Source organism: Cynocephalus volans, chromosome 1 (genome assembly GCF_027409185.1).
Source record: "Cynocephalus volans isolate mCynVol1 chromosome 1, mCynVol1.pri, whole genome shotgun sequence".
Classification (NCBI taxonomy): Eukaryota; Metazoa; Chordata; class Mammalia; order Dermoptera; family Cynocephalidae; genus Cynocephalus; species Cynocephalus volans.
Genome location: NC_084460.1, coordinates 236,719,077 through 236,736,182, shown reverse-complemented (window position 1 = coordinate 236,736,182; position 17,106 = coordinate 236,719,077). Strand labels below are relative to the sequence as shown.

The window sequence follows — 17,106 nt, the reverse complement described above, 5'->3', positions numbered from 1 at the left end:
TAATGTATGTGGAACACAGATCCATTTCTTATAGTTCTGGAGGTTGGGAAGTCCAACATTAAGGGGCCGGCATCTGCTGAGGGCCTTCTTGCTCATCACAGCATGGCAGAGGCATCACATGACCAGAGGGCAAGAGCGATAGAGCCAGAGGGAGATTGCACTTACGACAAAACCACTCCTGTGATAGCCACATTAATTCATTCATGTGGGCAGAGGGAACAAGTTTCCAGCACAGGAACATTCCAACCGTAGCACCCACCTAGGGGTCTTCCCATTGCTGCTGCTTCTTTCTGACATGTCCTTCTCCTGGCTAGCTTGTTTCCATTTTTCCATCTCATTAAGACGCCAGCTCCTCTGGGAGGCTTCTTCTCCCACTCTGTAGAACCCACTCCATTACTCTCTGTCCTGGCTACTCTCTGTCCTGTCACCTTATTTTGTTTTCCTCACACTGCTTACTCTTTCTGAAATTAGATTACTTTTTTTCAGTGTGGTAAAATAGACACAGCATAGAATTTTCCATCTGAACCATTTTTAAGTGTCCAGTTCAGTGGTATTAAGGACATTCACATTGTTGTGTAACCATCCTACCATCCATCTCCAGAACTCTTTTCATCTTGCTAAACTGAAACTCTGTACCCATGAACACTAACTTACCATTCCCAGCCCTGGTCCGCCCCCATCCCTAGCAACCATGATTCTAATTTCTCTCTCTATGAATATAGGATAATTTATTTAAATAGAATCTTACAATATTTGTTTTTGTGACTGGCTTATTTCACTTAGCACAATGTCCTCAAGGTTCACCATATTGTAGCATATGTCAGAGTTTCCTCCTTTACAAGGCTGAATACTATTGCATTGTGTGCCTATACCACATCTTGCTTATTCATTCACCGTCGATGGACACTTGGGTTGTTTCCACTTTTGGGCCATTGTGAAGAATGCTACTATGAATGTGGGTGTACCAATATCTACTTGAGGCTCTACTTTTGATTCTTTGGGGTATATACCCAGAAGTTGAATTGTTGAATCATATGGTATTTCTATTTTTAACTTTTTGAGGCCCCTTCATACTGTTTTTCATAGTAGCCACACCATTTTACATTCCTGCCAACAGTGCATGCGTGTTCTCATTTCTCCACATTCTTTCTAACATTTGTTATCTTCTGCTTTTGTTTGTTTGTTTGTTTTTTATAGTAGCCATACTAATGTGTGTGAGGTAGTGAAATTACCTTGTTATGTTTTGTCTACTTGTTTGTTGACTTTTTCTATTTAGTAGATAATAACCAGGAAGGTATTACTTATTCAACAGTATCTCGCATACAGGAGGCACTCAATAAATATCTTTTGACTGAACAAATGATGACCACGTCCATACTTTTTAATTTAATTTTTAAAGTAATTAATATATGTATAGAGTAAAAAACCCAAAATATATAAAGGGTTTAATTAACAAATGAGTCCCTCTCCCTTTGCCCCAACTACCTAATTTCTCTCTCTGGAAGCAGCAACGTTTACTGATTTCTTGTGTATCCTTCTAGAAATATTCTATGAATATACAGGCATACAAAAATATATCCTCTCTTTTTCTCCATATAAATGGTAGCATACTAACTTATAAGCAATGTTAAGATTATCAGGCAGGGTCAAACTAATGGGCCAGTTCTAGGCACACAGGCCAAAGTTAAGTCCTGAAAGTAACAAGGACAATCCAGTGGATCAGGGTTAGGAAAGTGAAATAGCACCAAGGCTCAGGATGAGAGGTCAGAAGAGGCAAAAAGGAAGGTTCTTGTGTGTGTCCCATTCATCCCTGCCTGCACCTGGCAATATCTTCTATCTGCCCCTCATATACCAAGTAAGTTTTTTGGTGTCTCCCCTACCTGCCAAGGAGAAAGTTTACATGGCAGGATATGATAAGGTGTGATGTGAGGAGACAATGAGTTTGGCTGAGGAGTTTGAGGTCACAGCACAATGTTAAAGTGAGAATTATCCAGTAACTATCACAGTTATGGGGATGGAAGAGGTGGTATGAGTCAGGACTAGAGATGAAGACTTGTGTTCACCTGTAGAGAGGGGGGAACTAAAGTTTGTGGGCAATGAGTGTTCTGAGATAAAGTGTGTCAAGAGAGAAGAGCAGTAGGATGAGGGCTGGGCTTGCGGCATCAGCAAGGAAAAGAGAAATTGTGTAAGAAACAGGAATAATCTTAATCATCCAGAGGAAATTTTGGCATGGATATGTCATGATATTTCTTCACTTTAGAACCTTTAAGTTCACTCTGAATCACACAAGATTTTCTTTTTAGTGTTTGCAGTAATTTGCTTCCAAACCAAATGCTTTCCTAGAAACTTGGTCTGCACAAATACGTAACTCTAAAAGACAGTTGTTCCCACCATTTGCTGATGAGAAACAAGAAAGAAGCAGCATGTCCGCTCCGCAAATAGCCTTCTGGACATGCTCCCCTGACCAAACAATTGCCATATTTCCATTATCCCATTCAGCCCTTTTTTTCTTTAATCTATTTTAAAATATGACCTCACTTTTCTGACTTAACTCCTCTTTTCTAGACCTAAAATGATAATTGTCTTGTCATCTGCATTGCAATGTCATTTTTATCTATCTAGGTCAGAAGAACCAACTCCTCCTGAATCTTCAAGTAAGTTTTTGTTGTTTTTCCTATAAAACGTGTTTGTGGGCTTCTCGTAGGAACATCGTTCTCAGAGACTTGTTTATACCTTAGAATAAAGCCTCTGAGTTTTCAAACGTCTCTTTCCCCTACACCTTCCCATTTCCTTCAGCCCAAAATGTGCAGTACTGCCTCTGAAAAGCAGGCAAGTCCCTCATGCAGCAGCTTCAAATAATGCAAGAAGTGATCTTTTTGTCTAAAGTAATAATGGGAATCCTGGTCCTTTGGCTGTTTCACAACAAAATTTCACCCTTGGATTTATATTTAGGGCTCACCAAGTCTCAATGCTATATTGCTCTTTGACGGAGGTAATTCTGAATTCTAGTAAACCCATAGGTACTTATCAGGCCTGGAAACTCAAGTTCCAGAATCCATAAACCCATAGAATGTAAGTCTGTGACAAACAGAGAAAAGAATAATAACAAAAAAGGAGCCAGTTATTCTCAAGAAAATACGGTTAGGGAGAGAATCTTTAAAAATATTTAAGGCTTCAGTGCACGCTTTGGCAGCCCATATACTAAACTTGGAATGATACAGAGAAGATTAGCATGGCCTCTGTGCAAGGATGACATGCAAATTCATGAAGCACTCCATATTTTTCAGCCAGCCCAGTGGCGACAACCAAGCCACGGCAGGAAACACCCTAGGCTCTTCTGAACTGGGGCCATGGGGGAGCAAGGGCCTTAGCCATGCCCCCGACACACACAGCCAGCCAAGCAGTGACCACTGAGCCACCAAAGGAAGTGCCCTGGGCTCTCCTGACCCAGGATGGTGGGGGCCTTGGGCCTTGGCCACGCCCCCCCAACACATGCAACCAGTCAAGCAACGATCAGCAAGCCACAGCAAGAAGGGCCCTGGGTTCCCAAGTTGGAATGGTGGGGGGAAAGGGCTTTTGCCACACACCCCCTGACATCTGCACCCAGCCCAGCAATGACAAACCACCACTGGAAGGCCCCCAGTCTCTCCTGTGGCAATGAGGGGAGTGCCACAGCCCTCAATTTCACCCTTCCTCCTTCTTCCTTATTCCATCCCATTTCCTTCCCCTTTCCCTTCTCCCCGCCCTCTCAACTACTCCGCAACAACATCCTAGAATGTAAAAAATAATATTAATAAAATTACATTTAAAAAATAAATAAATAAATGTAAAGCAAAAAATAAAAATGTACTTAAGGCTTCATATATATCTATACTGACATTTCTATTCAATCCACATTTATTGACTATTTATCATGTGCCAGGTACTCTGCTTGGAAATGTAGAGATAAATATATTTCATAGAACATAGGTAACAGATAAAATGAGGCTGACCTTTTCACAGAGAAAGGTAAATATGACAATATTGGTGTTACAGAGTCACAACAAGATAGAACTGTCCACTGGAATGGAGCATTAGAAAGGAACTCTAGGTAAAAAAAATCAATCTCATGGAAGAAGTATGGCAAAAAAAAAAAAATATGGTATAAAACCCAGTGTGAGATTCAGAAGGACACAGTGCCAGGGTTGTATTTAGTAATGACGGGCCGGAAAGTCATAGTTCTGTTAGAAGTGCCATTCTACCACAGAGGGCATTTAATAAGTCTTTGGCTTGGCTTATTGACAATTTTTCCTCTGCTAGGGTAGGAAAAACGATGAAGAAAACAGCTATGCTGGACACGCTTCTGGCCAACATGAAAGACTGGTCATGGGTATGGAAGAGATGGGAATCATGAGGGAAAATGACCCCGTCATAATGGTAAGGAAGAGGGAGGAGTATTGAGTGGCTAGACATTTCCCTGGGATTTGAGGAAGCAGCTTGTAGGATGTTCACAAGAAATGTAGGCCTGATCCATTGCCTGAGAAGGAATATGGCTAAAGAGAGATTGGAGGTTCTACAAAACAAAACGCTGACAAGGTCATCAGAAATGATCTCAAGTGGAAAGAAAAAAGGAGACCACACAGAGTCCACTACAGGCACATAGGTACTCTGAGGAGTTCTGACTTTGAAAGTCTACGTGAAAAAGATGCAGCTGGGACACAAAGTGAAGGACACCTAAAAATGGGTCATAATCTTGAAAGACTAGCAAGAACCAGCCTACAACCGGATGGGGCAAAATACCAGTTCGATACATTAACTGTGCTCTGTAGCCCTCCCTCGACTGCCAAGTAGACACAGGCACCTGTTCTCTCAACAGAGACTGTCATCGCCTGCAACCAGAAGAAAAACTGGTCCAATTCTGGGGTATACTTTGTTTTAGAGCTTTGTCAAGATGAGAGATACCCCCAGCCTTCACATAATGACTGCCACAAGGAAGAGACGTGACTTTGTTTTGTTTTTGTTTTCCACTACTTTCTTTCTTTTTTTCTTTTCTTTTCCTTTTTTTATTACTATATTTATCATTACACAATGTAATCATTTTTTATGGCCACTTACTGATTTCTTGCTAATCACCCCCATCACCTTCTACCTTTCCCATCTCTAGTGGTTTTAGTTCCCTTCTCTCCTTTTGAAAGTTTAGTGAATTATGGTTATTGTTGTATCTTTCTTTTTTTTGTTTGTTTATTTATTTTAGCTCCCACTTATGAGTGAGGACATATGATATTTCTCTTTCTGTGCCTGGCTTATTTCATTTAACATAATTTTCTCTAAGTTCATCCATGTCACTGCGAATGGCAGAATTTCATTCCTTTTTATGGCAGAGTAGTATTCCATTGTGTATTTATAAAACATTTTCCTTATCCAGTCATCCATCAATGGACATTTAGTTTGATTCCAGTTCTTAGCTATTGTGAATAGAACTGTGATAAACATGGGACTGCAGGTATCCCTTTGACATAACGATTTCCATTCCTTTGGGTATACATCCAGCAGTGGGATTGCTGGATCATATGGCAGTTCTATCTGTAGCTGTTTGGGGAATGTCCATACAGTTTTCGGTAATGGCTGCACCAATTTACAGTCCCACCAACAGTGTAGGAGGGTTCCCCTTTTTTTGCACCCTTGCCAACATTTGTTATTTTCTGTCTTTTTGATAATGGCCAGTCTAATTGGCATTTTGATTTGCATTTACCTGATGCTTAGTGATGCTGAGCATTTTTTCATGTGTCTGTTGGCCATTTTATATCTTCCTTTGAGAAATGCCTATTCAGATCCTTAACTCATTTTTTAATTGGGTTATTTGATTTTTTACTGTTAAGTTGTTTGAGTTCTTTGTAGCATTAATATTCCGGATATTAATCCCTTGTCAAATATACAGTTTGCAAATATTTTCTCCCATTCTGTAGTTTGTCTTTTTGCTCTGTTGCTTTACGGAAGCTTTTTAGTTTGATATAATCCCATTTGTTTATTTTTTCCTTCGTTGCCTGTGCTTTTGGGGTCTATTACTAAAGTCTTTGCCCAGTCCTACTTCCTAACGTGTTTCCCCTATGTTTTCTTTCAGGAGTTTTACAGTTTGGGGTCTTATAGATAAGTCTTTAATACATTTTGAGTTGATTTTAGTGTATGGCAAGAGATACAGGTCTAGATTCATTCTTCTATATGCAGATGTCCAGTTTCCCCAGCACCATTTACTGAAGAGGCAGTCCTTTCCCTAATGTATACTCCTGTTACCCTTGTCAAATATTAGTTGGCTGTAAGTATGTGGGTTGATTTCTGGATTCTCTATACTGTTCCTTTGGTCTAAGTGAGGTTAACATGCCTTGCAAAAGAAGTGGTGATAGTGGTGTGCTGAAGCCAACTCATATTGGCTTGTGAGAGCCAAATGTTAAATTTTCAAGAAATTTTGTGAGCCAGTCATTAAAAGACAGCCATTATTAATAAGTAGATTATAAGAACTTACAATTAAATAAATTATAATAAAAACAAAGATAATATATAATCAAAACTCATCATTTCCTGATTATTTTACTACATTTTATTACTACCTATGTTCTTGGGGTTATTTATGTTTATCACTTTATAAATGGTGGAAATACCACATAATGGCGTTTAACTGCATGTCTCTTCCCAGTTCTGTGTTCAGTGACATTTATGGTGGTAGCTTGAAATCAGCCATGATGGGAGTGCTGACACCATAGAAATTGGCAAACACTACAATTAAGGCTTGGTTTGTCTTTTTGATTGTCTAGATAAAGGGTTAGTGTCCTACACCAATTGTGGTGCTCTTTTACCTGCCCATAATCCTGCTGACTGGGCCAATTGTCGAGCTAGGGCTGGGTCTGGAGCTCACAGACCCCTCAAGCCCATTGACCAGACTGGGTCACAAACCCTTCACATGCCAGGCTGGGTCACCAGACCCCTCAGAAGCAGGTCTATGAGCTAGGAAACCAGCCAAAAGGTCCTTGGAGCTGTAGGTTTGAGAGCATGGCTGCGTGTGGGGCAGATGCCCAATGCAGATGCCAGCCAAGGTCACGGCGCCACAGATGCACACTAACTCCACCCACCCACACACACACAATTGGCTTACACAGAATGCTGCACCACCCCCAACCTGGCCTAAGGCGAGGGGTCCTGATTAAATTATTCTATTTTCCCAACGGTTAGCAAACTTTCTATCAAGAAGCAGATAGTAAACATTTCAGGCTTTGCATGCCATGTAGTCTCTCAGAACTATTCAACTATGGCATTGCAGTGGGTGAAGAAAAAATTTATATGTTCAAATATTTTTAGGAAATACTTGATTAAACAAATATAAATGGGTTTTGTTACTACAGAATGTCTCATGTCTTTAATATTTTGGTGTGATATATTTACAGAAGGAGGCTAATGGGTGCTTTCCCAAACTTTCTTGACCATGGAATCTTTGTGTCACACATCATCTTGGAAGACTAATGTTTCATGGAATAAATTTTTGAAGCACTGTCCTAAGGATAGGTCTCCAAGTAACAGTGCTACTAATCCTGCAAATTAGTGGTGAGACTAGGTTTTATAGGAATGCCTGTGGGCTGATGGAAGCTTCTCTGGGAGTAGAGTTGGGAGAACTAAGTTTATTTTTGGTTTGACCACTTACTGGCTGAGTAACGTGGGATAAATCAACATGCCATCTTCGAGATTCAAGTTTCCTCATCTCTAAGAGGGGAGTAATGATCCTCATCTCAATAGGTCATTGAGAGGTTTTCAAAAATAATTTGTCAGTTTCACAAAACATTAAATATATATACACCTGCCATATAATACCCTTTCTCTTGAGGAAAGAAAGGCATAAGTCATATAAGAATGCTCATAGCAGCTTTACTTGTAAATGCCAAAAAGTGGAAAGAACTCAGATGTCCATCAACAGGTGAATGCATAAACAAATTTTGGTGTATCCATGAAATGGAGTACTACCCAGCAATGGAAAGGAGTGAACTATTAATACACACAGCAAGGATGAATCTCAAAAAATTATGCCCCATGAAGTAAGCCAGACAAAAAGCATACATACTATATTATTCTATTTATATGAAAGACTAAAAATATGCAAGCTATAGTACTAGAGAAAGGATCAGTGGTTGCCTGGGGACCAAGGGAAAGGAAGCAGCAGGAAGTGGTGGAAGGGAGGAATTGCAAAGGGGTGTGCGTAACCTTTTGGGAATGGTAAATGTGTTCATTATCCTGATTGTTACAATGATTTCATGGTTACATACGTATGTCAATTTTACATACATATGGTTACATACGTATGTTAAAATTTTACATTTTAAATATGTGCAGTCTCTGAGAGTTTGGGTTCCTACATATCCTCCCCAACACTTGGTGTGCTCAGTCTTTTTAATTTTAGCCATTTTAATAGATGGGTAGTGGTATCTCATTGTGGTTTGAATTTGCATTTCTCGAATGACTAAAGATGCTAAGCATCTTTTTATGTGTTATTTGCTATCCATGTACCTTCTTTGATGAAGTGTCTTTAAGTTTTTGCTCCTTTTTTATTTGGTTAGTGTTTTTTTCTTTTATTGTTGAATTTTGATATCTTCTTAAAAATCACTTATCAGATACATGATTTACAAATATTTTCTCCCAGTATGTGCTTTTGGTATTGTGTGCAAGAAATCTTTGCCTAACCAAAGGCTGCAAGAATTTTATCCTATGTTTTCTTCTAGAAGTTTTATGGTTTCACAGTTTACATTTAGGTCTATTATCCAGTCTGAGTTAATTTTTGCATATGGTACAAGGTGTGGATTGAAGTTCTTTTATTTTGCACATGGATATTCAGTTTTTCCAGAGCCGTTTGTTGAAAGAGCATATTTTCTCCAAGGAAGGAATGTGCTTTATCCTTTGTTAACAATAAATTTTTCATTTATGTTTGGGTCTGTTTTAGGACTCTATTCTGTTCCATTGGTCTATTTGTCTATCTCGACTCCAATACCCCACTGTCTTGCAACAGCTTTATAAATTTTGAAATCAAGTAGTATTTAGTGTTCCAGACTTGTTATTCTTTTCAAAATTGTTTTAACTATTCTAGGTCTTCACCACATTTATATAAATTTCAGAATCAGCTTGTCAATTTCTACAAAAAATGTGTGTGGGGATTTTGATTAAGATTGCATTTAATCTGTAGATTAATTTGGAGAGAATTGACATCTTAGCAATATTAAGCCTTCAAATTTATGACCATAGTATATCTTTAGGTGTTTAGGTCTGCTTTAATTTCTGTTGGCAAACTACCAAATCTTCACCAGCATTTTGAGAAAATTAAAGAGAAGGGAATTCATTCTGCCTACTTTGGGTTTTATGTGATCTTTATTTCTAGTTTCTGAAGCTGGAAGCTGAAATCATTAATTTGAGACTTCTTTTTTTGCTACTCAGGGTTTTAGTGCCATAAATTTCCCCCCAAACACTGCTTTTGTTGCATCTCACAAATTTTGATAAGTTGTATTTTCATTTTTATTCATTTAAAATGTTTTCTTTTTTAATTTACTTTTTCATTGTACATGTCTATGGGGTATCAAAATGCTTTCTAATTTCTGTTTTGTTTTCTTCTTTAACCCATGGGTTATTTAGAAGTATGTTATTTAGTTTCCAAATATTTTAGTATTTTTTAGACCTCTTTTTGCTATAGATTTTCAATGTAATTCTATTAAGATCAGAGGATACATTTTGTATGACTTGAGCCTTTTAAGTGTTTTGAGACTAGTTTTATGGCCCAGGATATGATCTATCTTGGCAAATATTCTTTGGGCACTTGAAAAGAGGATATATTTTACTCTTGTTAAGAGGAGTGTTCTATAAATGTCAATTAGGTCAAGGTGGCTGACTATGTTGTTCAAGTCTTCTATATACTTATTGATTTTCCTTCTATTTGCTCTATCAATTACTGAAAGAACAGTATTGAAATCTCTGGTTATACTGTGAATCTATTTCTCTTTGCCATTCTCTTGATTTTTGCTTCCCATAATACGGAGCTCTGTTATTAGGGGCATAAACATTTAAGATTTTTTTGTCCTCCTGATGAATTGACCAATTTTTCATTAGAAAATTACCTTCGTGATGCCTGGTTATATTATTTTATGTTGGTTTATTAGCTGTTGTTTTTTGTTTTGTTACTTTAGTGGTTACTCTGGGATTCATAGTGTGCATCTTTAAATTATAGTGTGCATCTATCCTAAAGTGATATTCTGTCACTTCATGTATTGTATATGAATCTTACAATAGTACACTTCCACTTCTCTCTTGTTAGCTTTTGAGTGATTGTTCTGACATATTTTGCTTTTATATATACTGTATTGTAAATCCCACCCCATATAGCTATTAGTTTTGTTTAGCCCGTCAATTATCTTTTAAATAGATTTAAATAATAGGACAAAAGAAACTGATAAAATTCATTTCTCAGATACATGATTTATAAATATTTTCTGGTGTTCTTCATTTCTTTATATAAATCCATATTTTCATCTGGAGTTATTTCCTTCTGCTGAAAGGACTTTAACATTTCTCACAGTGTGGGCCTGCTGATGATAAATATTTTTCAGCTTTTGTGTCTAAGTAGTCATTTTTTTGCAATCTTCATTTTTAAAAGATATCTTTACTGGGTATAAAATTCTAGGTTGATGTTTTTTCTTCTAGTACTTTAAAAACATAACTCCATTGTCTTCTTGCTTGCCTTGATTCTGATGAGAAAATCACTACTATCCTTATTTTTGTTCCTCAGTACATAACATGCACTTCTCCTCCCCTCACTGCTTTAAATTTTTTCCCTTTATCATTGGTTTTGGGCAATTTGACTATGATGTGCCTTGATGTAGGTTTTTTTTTTGTTTGTTTGTTTTTTGTTTTTTGCTTGGAGTTCAGTAAACTTTTTTGGAACTGTGATTTATAGTTTTCATCAGATTTGAAAACTTGGCCATTACATCTTCAAATATTTCTTCCTCCTCATCCATATGTCCTCTCCTTCAGGAACTTGAATTACACCTGTATTAGACCAGTTGGAGTTGTCCCACAGCTTGCTAATGCTTTCTTCATTTTTGTAAAATTCCTTTTTCTCTTTGTGTTTTATTTTGGATTGTTTCTATTACCACCTTTTTAAGTATAGTAGTCTTTACGTCTGTAAATCTGATCCGTACTTAATCTTATTCAGTGTATTTTTATTTTACCTCAGACATAGTTTTCAGGTCTACATGTCTGAATTTGGTCTTTTAAAATATCTTCGCTGTCTCTACTTAACTTTTTAAACATATGGACAATTATAATTATAAAAACTGATTTACTGTACTTGTCTGCTAATCCTAACTCCTATGTTAGTTCTGAGTCCACTTTGATTGGTTGATTTTCTCCTCTTCATGGTTCTTATTTTCCTGCTTCCTTGCCTGGCTGGTACAATTGTAAGGCTCACCTCAATTGCTTCTATTTCTTAGGGAACCCTATCCTTTGTTGTCTGATGTCCAGTGTCTTAATCCATCAGCCTTTCACTTAATAGTATTAGCAGTCATTGGATGTTCATGTCCTACAACCATTATTTTATTAATGGTTGTAAAATGATAATTATTTTTCTCATTATTTCTGCATTCATTAGTTGGGATTATTTTATAAAAATATCCTTCCTGTATCACCTAGTTTGTTACCCAGTAGTTCAATCCATAGAGAAAAGATAGAATAAATGCTCTCTTTCTATGTTTCTCAGTTTTAGAATAATTAGATGTTTTAGGCAACCTTTAAAGGAAACAATTGAGTTTCTTTACAAAATTATACTTAAGTTAACATTGTGAGCTCATGGATTTTAATGTATTTGATGAGTCTGACATACACACACACATATATATAATATATATGTATGTGTGTATATATATAATATGTGTGTGTGTGTGTGTGTGTGTGTGTGTGTTTGTGTGTGTGTGTGTATTATGTTCAAGCCATTCCATCTATGGCCAAAGGGAGTCCCTTCAAAGTTATTTTTATGCCCTGAGTAGTCTTTGATACTTTCTTTGCTTTCTGGAAGAAAAGCAATATCCCATGTTCATCTTATGTTTTTCCTGACCCAGATATGGAATAAACTGTTTATCTAGGTAACACTCATCCTTTTGTTAGTAGGAAATGATATTTAGAAACCATAATCTGTGTGCCAGGCATGTTTATTTCTTCTGGATTGTCATTACTTCTAAGTCCTTTCAGTGCAGAGCTTAAAAATAAGTATTTATATAAAAACTCATAAATTTATACCAATATTTAGAATTTAAATTTAAGATTATAAAGTTTTACTTAAAATTTTTGGTTTTATATTTTATGTCTTTTCTGTTACATTGAAAAGAAATCTTGGTTTCTAATAAAAAAATATTTGCATGTATATATATGTGTGTATATATGTATGTATATAATAGCTTCAAAGTAATAGCATAATTATTACTACTCGATAATGCTACTTAATGCTGATTAAGAATTCTTTGCATTTTTTACCATTAGGATATATTCTAGTAGGAATTTATAGTCAAAATACTAAGTTTTCTGGCTGGCCCCGTGGCTCACTCGGGAGAGTGCAGTGCTGATAGCGCCAAGGCCGAGGGTTTGGATCCTGTATAGGGATGGCCGGTGCGCTCACTGGCTGAGCGTGGTGTGAACCACACCGTGCTAAGTGTTGCAATCCCCTTACTGGTCAGAAAAAAAAGACTAAGTTTTAATATCACTTGAAATAATTTTTTCCATGTTATTATGGCAGCTAAATGATATACATTTATTATGTTTGTTTATTTCAGTTTGTTTTTTATTTTTAATGATTACTCTTTTTAAATTTTACTTTCAAATTGTGGGAAATATTAACTTCTAAATTAAGTAAAATATTAACGTGGTTTCAAAGTAGCATTGTGCTGGGAAACATTTAACAGCCAACTCCCTCAGAATAAAAGCCCTGATTTTGCAAATTTCTATGGTGTAAATATTAGCACCATGGCCAATTTCAAGATAGCAATGTTACGTCACTGAGTGCAGAATCTGGAATGTGAACAGTAACACACCATTGTATAGTATTTCTATCATGCAAATATAAAACATATAAATAATCTCTTAGCATAGACAATAGTAAAATGTAGTAAAAATAATTAAAACGTGATGATTTTTGAGTATTTATTATCTTTGTTTTTTAATTTAATTTATTTAATATTAAGTTTACATAATTTACCTTTTTATAATAGCTGTTTCATAGCTGGCTCACAAAATTCCTGAAAATTTAACAATTGGCTCTTGCTAGCTGGTATAAGTTGGCTCCAGCACACCTCTGTGCCAAAGTAAAAACCACAAAACAAAGTACATTTAGAAAAGGATTGTTTTTATACCTATGTTTTCCACCCCATTCTCTCCCCCCTATATGGGAGAGAGGTTATCTGTTTTTATCAGATTTTGTCTCATTATTTCATCATTTAGTTTTGAAAATATAAGCAGAAATGATTATATATTTCCTTACCATAAACACTGTTCTGCTCCATGTTTAGCTTAGAATTTTCATTCTTGTTCAATTACAACTTCCCTAGGAAAAGTAAAGGATTGTATGTTAAACTATTACCAGTCTTACACTTTAGTAGGTTAGTTTTCTTGTCTTTTTTTGAGAGCTGAGAAGTGGAAATGGAATTCTAAGTGGGAATGGAAAGGTTCTATTGACAATAGGAGTGAATCCAGGATTCTGGGAGCTTCAAAGACAAACTTCACAATTTTACTCTGGGTCAGAGCAATGAGAAGCCAGGCTTTGGCAACCCATTGAGACAGAGAAGTTGCATAGGTGAATACTCAAGTGCTGGCTGAGCCTGTACCACATAAATGCAGCTACTCTTTTGAAGTCGCCCTGTCTCCTTTTCATAAAACTTGTGGCCATCAGGAAGGGTAATTGCTGTTATAATATTATAGTTGGATTTTGCATCCGAATTAAATGTGGTCAAGCTATGCTTATCATCCTTGTGGAAGTCATTGCTACAATATTTATGCATTTATACTCTATGAGACTGAAATCACTTATCAATTTTTTGTTTGTCTCATAACTTTTAAATGGGAGAAAATGAGATCTTGGAATTCACATCTTCATCACATGGCTGCTTTGAAAGTCACAAGGTTTTAAATATACCTCTTTATTTCCTACAGTGAGTATATCCCACCTTGTATTTGCTTTAGTAGATAATGAGAGCTTTCCAATGTTATTAGTGATTATGAGCACTTTATAACACCATCACATTTGCATAACCAAGGCTAGAGAGATGAAAAGGCTATTGACATGATTGGTTGGCTTTTGTGCTGTTGTTTCTGCCGTTAACCAGAGTTGCCTCTTTTATTCTGTGCTCCCTCTAATTATTTCTGGCTATTATTATGCTTTTCTATGGATTTTAGGGGAAAGTATATAATGATGTTTATGACAAGAATAAATGTCATCAACCAATAAAGACAGCCTGATGTAGTGTTTTCAATGAATGCTTTCCATTAGGCAGGCCGAGCTTAAAGTTAGTGATTCCATGGCACATAGAGTCTTTTTGTGAAGTCAGCAGGGAGGAAATGAATCTAAAACATTGTACTTTAGTATGGGGCCAGCACTTTCTATCCTATAGAGAGAAGTAGCCTCAGAAAAAGAATGTGGCAGATGACTGGAGCAACCCTTATAAGTCCCCACACAGCCCTCCATCGTCTATAATGAATGAGCAAAATTATCTGAGATTGGAGCATAGAAGTGAGGGTGGAAGGAAATTTACTTACTTGCATTGAATGCTGCTTTACAAACATGCATTTAAAGAACCTGAAGACTTTTTTGACTTGCTGTGATTGCTGCTCTAGTCTAATTGGTTTACCATTAAAATGTGCTACCTACTGTACTTACCTTGCTAGCAGTATCTGAAAGAATGGGCCCAAGCCCCAGTTTGTCTCTCTGGTAGCTACTATGTTCTATAATATGCTTGTTCTGAGTTAGTCTAATGATTCAAGTATACTGATGGTGATTATAATCTAGTGTCATATTACCAAATGCATAGTATTTGAGCCATAAAGCAGAACAAAGTCACTGGGCTCCTTTCACTAGCCGCCTTCTTCTTGAAGATATCTAGAGTCAGGCAAGTCAAGTAAGACTGTACTAGAGACCTACAGCAACCGAAAGAGACAACTGAAGGAGGTAGCTTGCTGATGTTGAAAGGGCTGTGTCAGAGACATGAGAATGAGCACAAATCACACAATTCACATAAAACAATTGGCATCACGTGACCTGGCCTAAAGACTGGAAGTCAAGTCCTGTCTTGTCCACCTGCTATTGTGTGTCCTTGGACAAAGTGCTATGGGGACAATAATCTCTTTTTATTTCACAGGGTTCTTGTGACAAAGAAAATGTATGTGGAAAAAGAACTCTTTAAACCGTAAAATATTACAGAGCTAGAAAGACTATCAAGAGCGTCATGACCAGAGTTCGAAGAAAGAGGAAGCAGCATTTTGACTATTACTCTTCTCCAATCAATAGATTCTGTTGATCCCAACAAGTCTGGTGTCTTGGCTCATTTTTGTCCTCCAGACACAAAGAATTAGATTTAAGCCTGTGAAATTGCTAACCAGATCCAGCCTTCTTTGCAGGAGGTAGTTAATTCCTCATGTGGTGTCATAGAGTCACCAGGGCCCTCGCTGCCTGGATCTTATCACACTATAGGACAACCTTGTCCTCTTTCCACAGATTTCCTTAGTAGCATCCTTTAACAGACAGCTTAAATCTGCCTTAAAGGAACTTCCAAGTTCTCTCTAGATAGGATGATTACATTTAAAAAATTTAATTAGTTTTTAAACTAACTTCTGTCTCTGGTTATACAGTAAACCAGACGACCAGAAAGCCATGTAGCTCCAAAATCAGAAATTATGGATACCATAAAACAGCTCTTCATTAAGATATGGGTGAATGCTGGAAGAGAGTAAAGAAAGTTCCTGGGGTCAAAAATGAAGAGGGAAAGAAAAATTAGGGCAGCGAGTGCATGTGTGGGTGCTACAGTCACTCAGGGTGGGACTTGCCAGGTGTAGCAACCTAGAGGCCTGGGTTATGATGCTCAGGCCAGAGCAAGATTGAAGATTGGAGCTGCAGAATGCTGGGTGTTGAGGCTGACTCCTGCAGAAAGCCCAGTCCTCAGAAGGCCTTCACTAGCAGTGAAAGGGCGAATCGGGAAAAATGCACCTGTTAGCTCGGGAAGCCTTTTTGTCTTGGTCTGGGCTCTGGAGGAAAAGCTTCCTTTGAGAATTAGTAACCATGGGTCTGTCATTACGTTGGTCCCAAAAAACCCCAGGCTGAGAAATAAACACAAACTGAGGTTAGGGCAGTAATTCCCTTGGGCAGCTAACAGAAATAAATGCAAAACCCACTCATTCTGGAGGGTTAGGCCCTTGTCCAGGCCTCTCAGGACTCCCTCCAGCCATTTGTGTACTTGAAGACAGCTCTTAAGCTCCCCATGAATATTTCACTCTCCAGATTCAATGACCTCAACCCTTTCAGCTAATTTTCATATGATAGTTTCCAGGAACTTCACCATCCTGGTTGTTTTCTCCTGAGCTCTCTCAAACATGCCAGTGTTCCATTTAAAATGTGCCGTCCTCCTCCAGTTCATTCCGAAAAGTAACAACGCAGAAATTGTCTAACATGTGGGATAAAGGAGGACCATGATAAAAATATAATCATAAAGTAGTATAAATCATATCTCTATATCTCTTTTTTTTTTTTTTTGGCTGCAAGCCAGTAAAGGGATTGAACCCCGGACCTTGGTGTTATCAGCACCATGCTCTAACCAGCTGAGCTAACTGGCCAGCCTCTATAATTATTGATGTAATACTGCTGTAATAAAACTTTTATTATAAGAGCAACAACTATTAAATGTGTTTTTTGTGCCAGACACCATGCACTGTACATGCAGTATCCTTTTTAATCCTCATGAAACCCTAAGACAGTTTTATTATTGTCCCACTTTACAGATGAGGAAAAGGAGGCTTAGTCACCTTCCCAAGTTTACAGAGCTAGGAACTGGTCACGGAGCTGGTAATGTGTAGGTA

General features: G+C 37.4%; 1 non-coding gene across 1 annotated transcript; it reads left to right on the top strand.

Moving 5' to 3' along the window:
* Positions 1-3,177: 3,177 nt before the first annotated feature.
* Positions 3,178-3,284, top strand: LOC134365152 (U6 spliceosomal RNA). The gene has a single exon (XR_010021941.1). It is a non-coding gene; the product is annotated as a U6 spliceosomal RNA (small nuclear RNA).
* Positions 3,285-17,106: the final 13,822 nt, after the last annotated feature.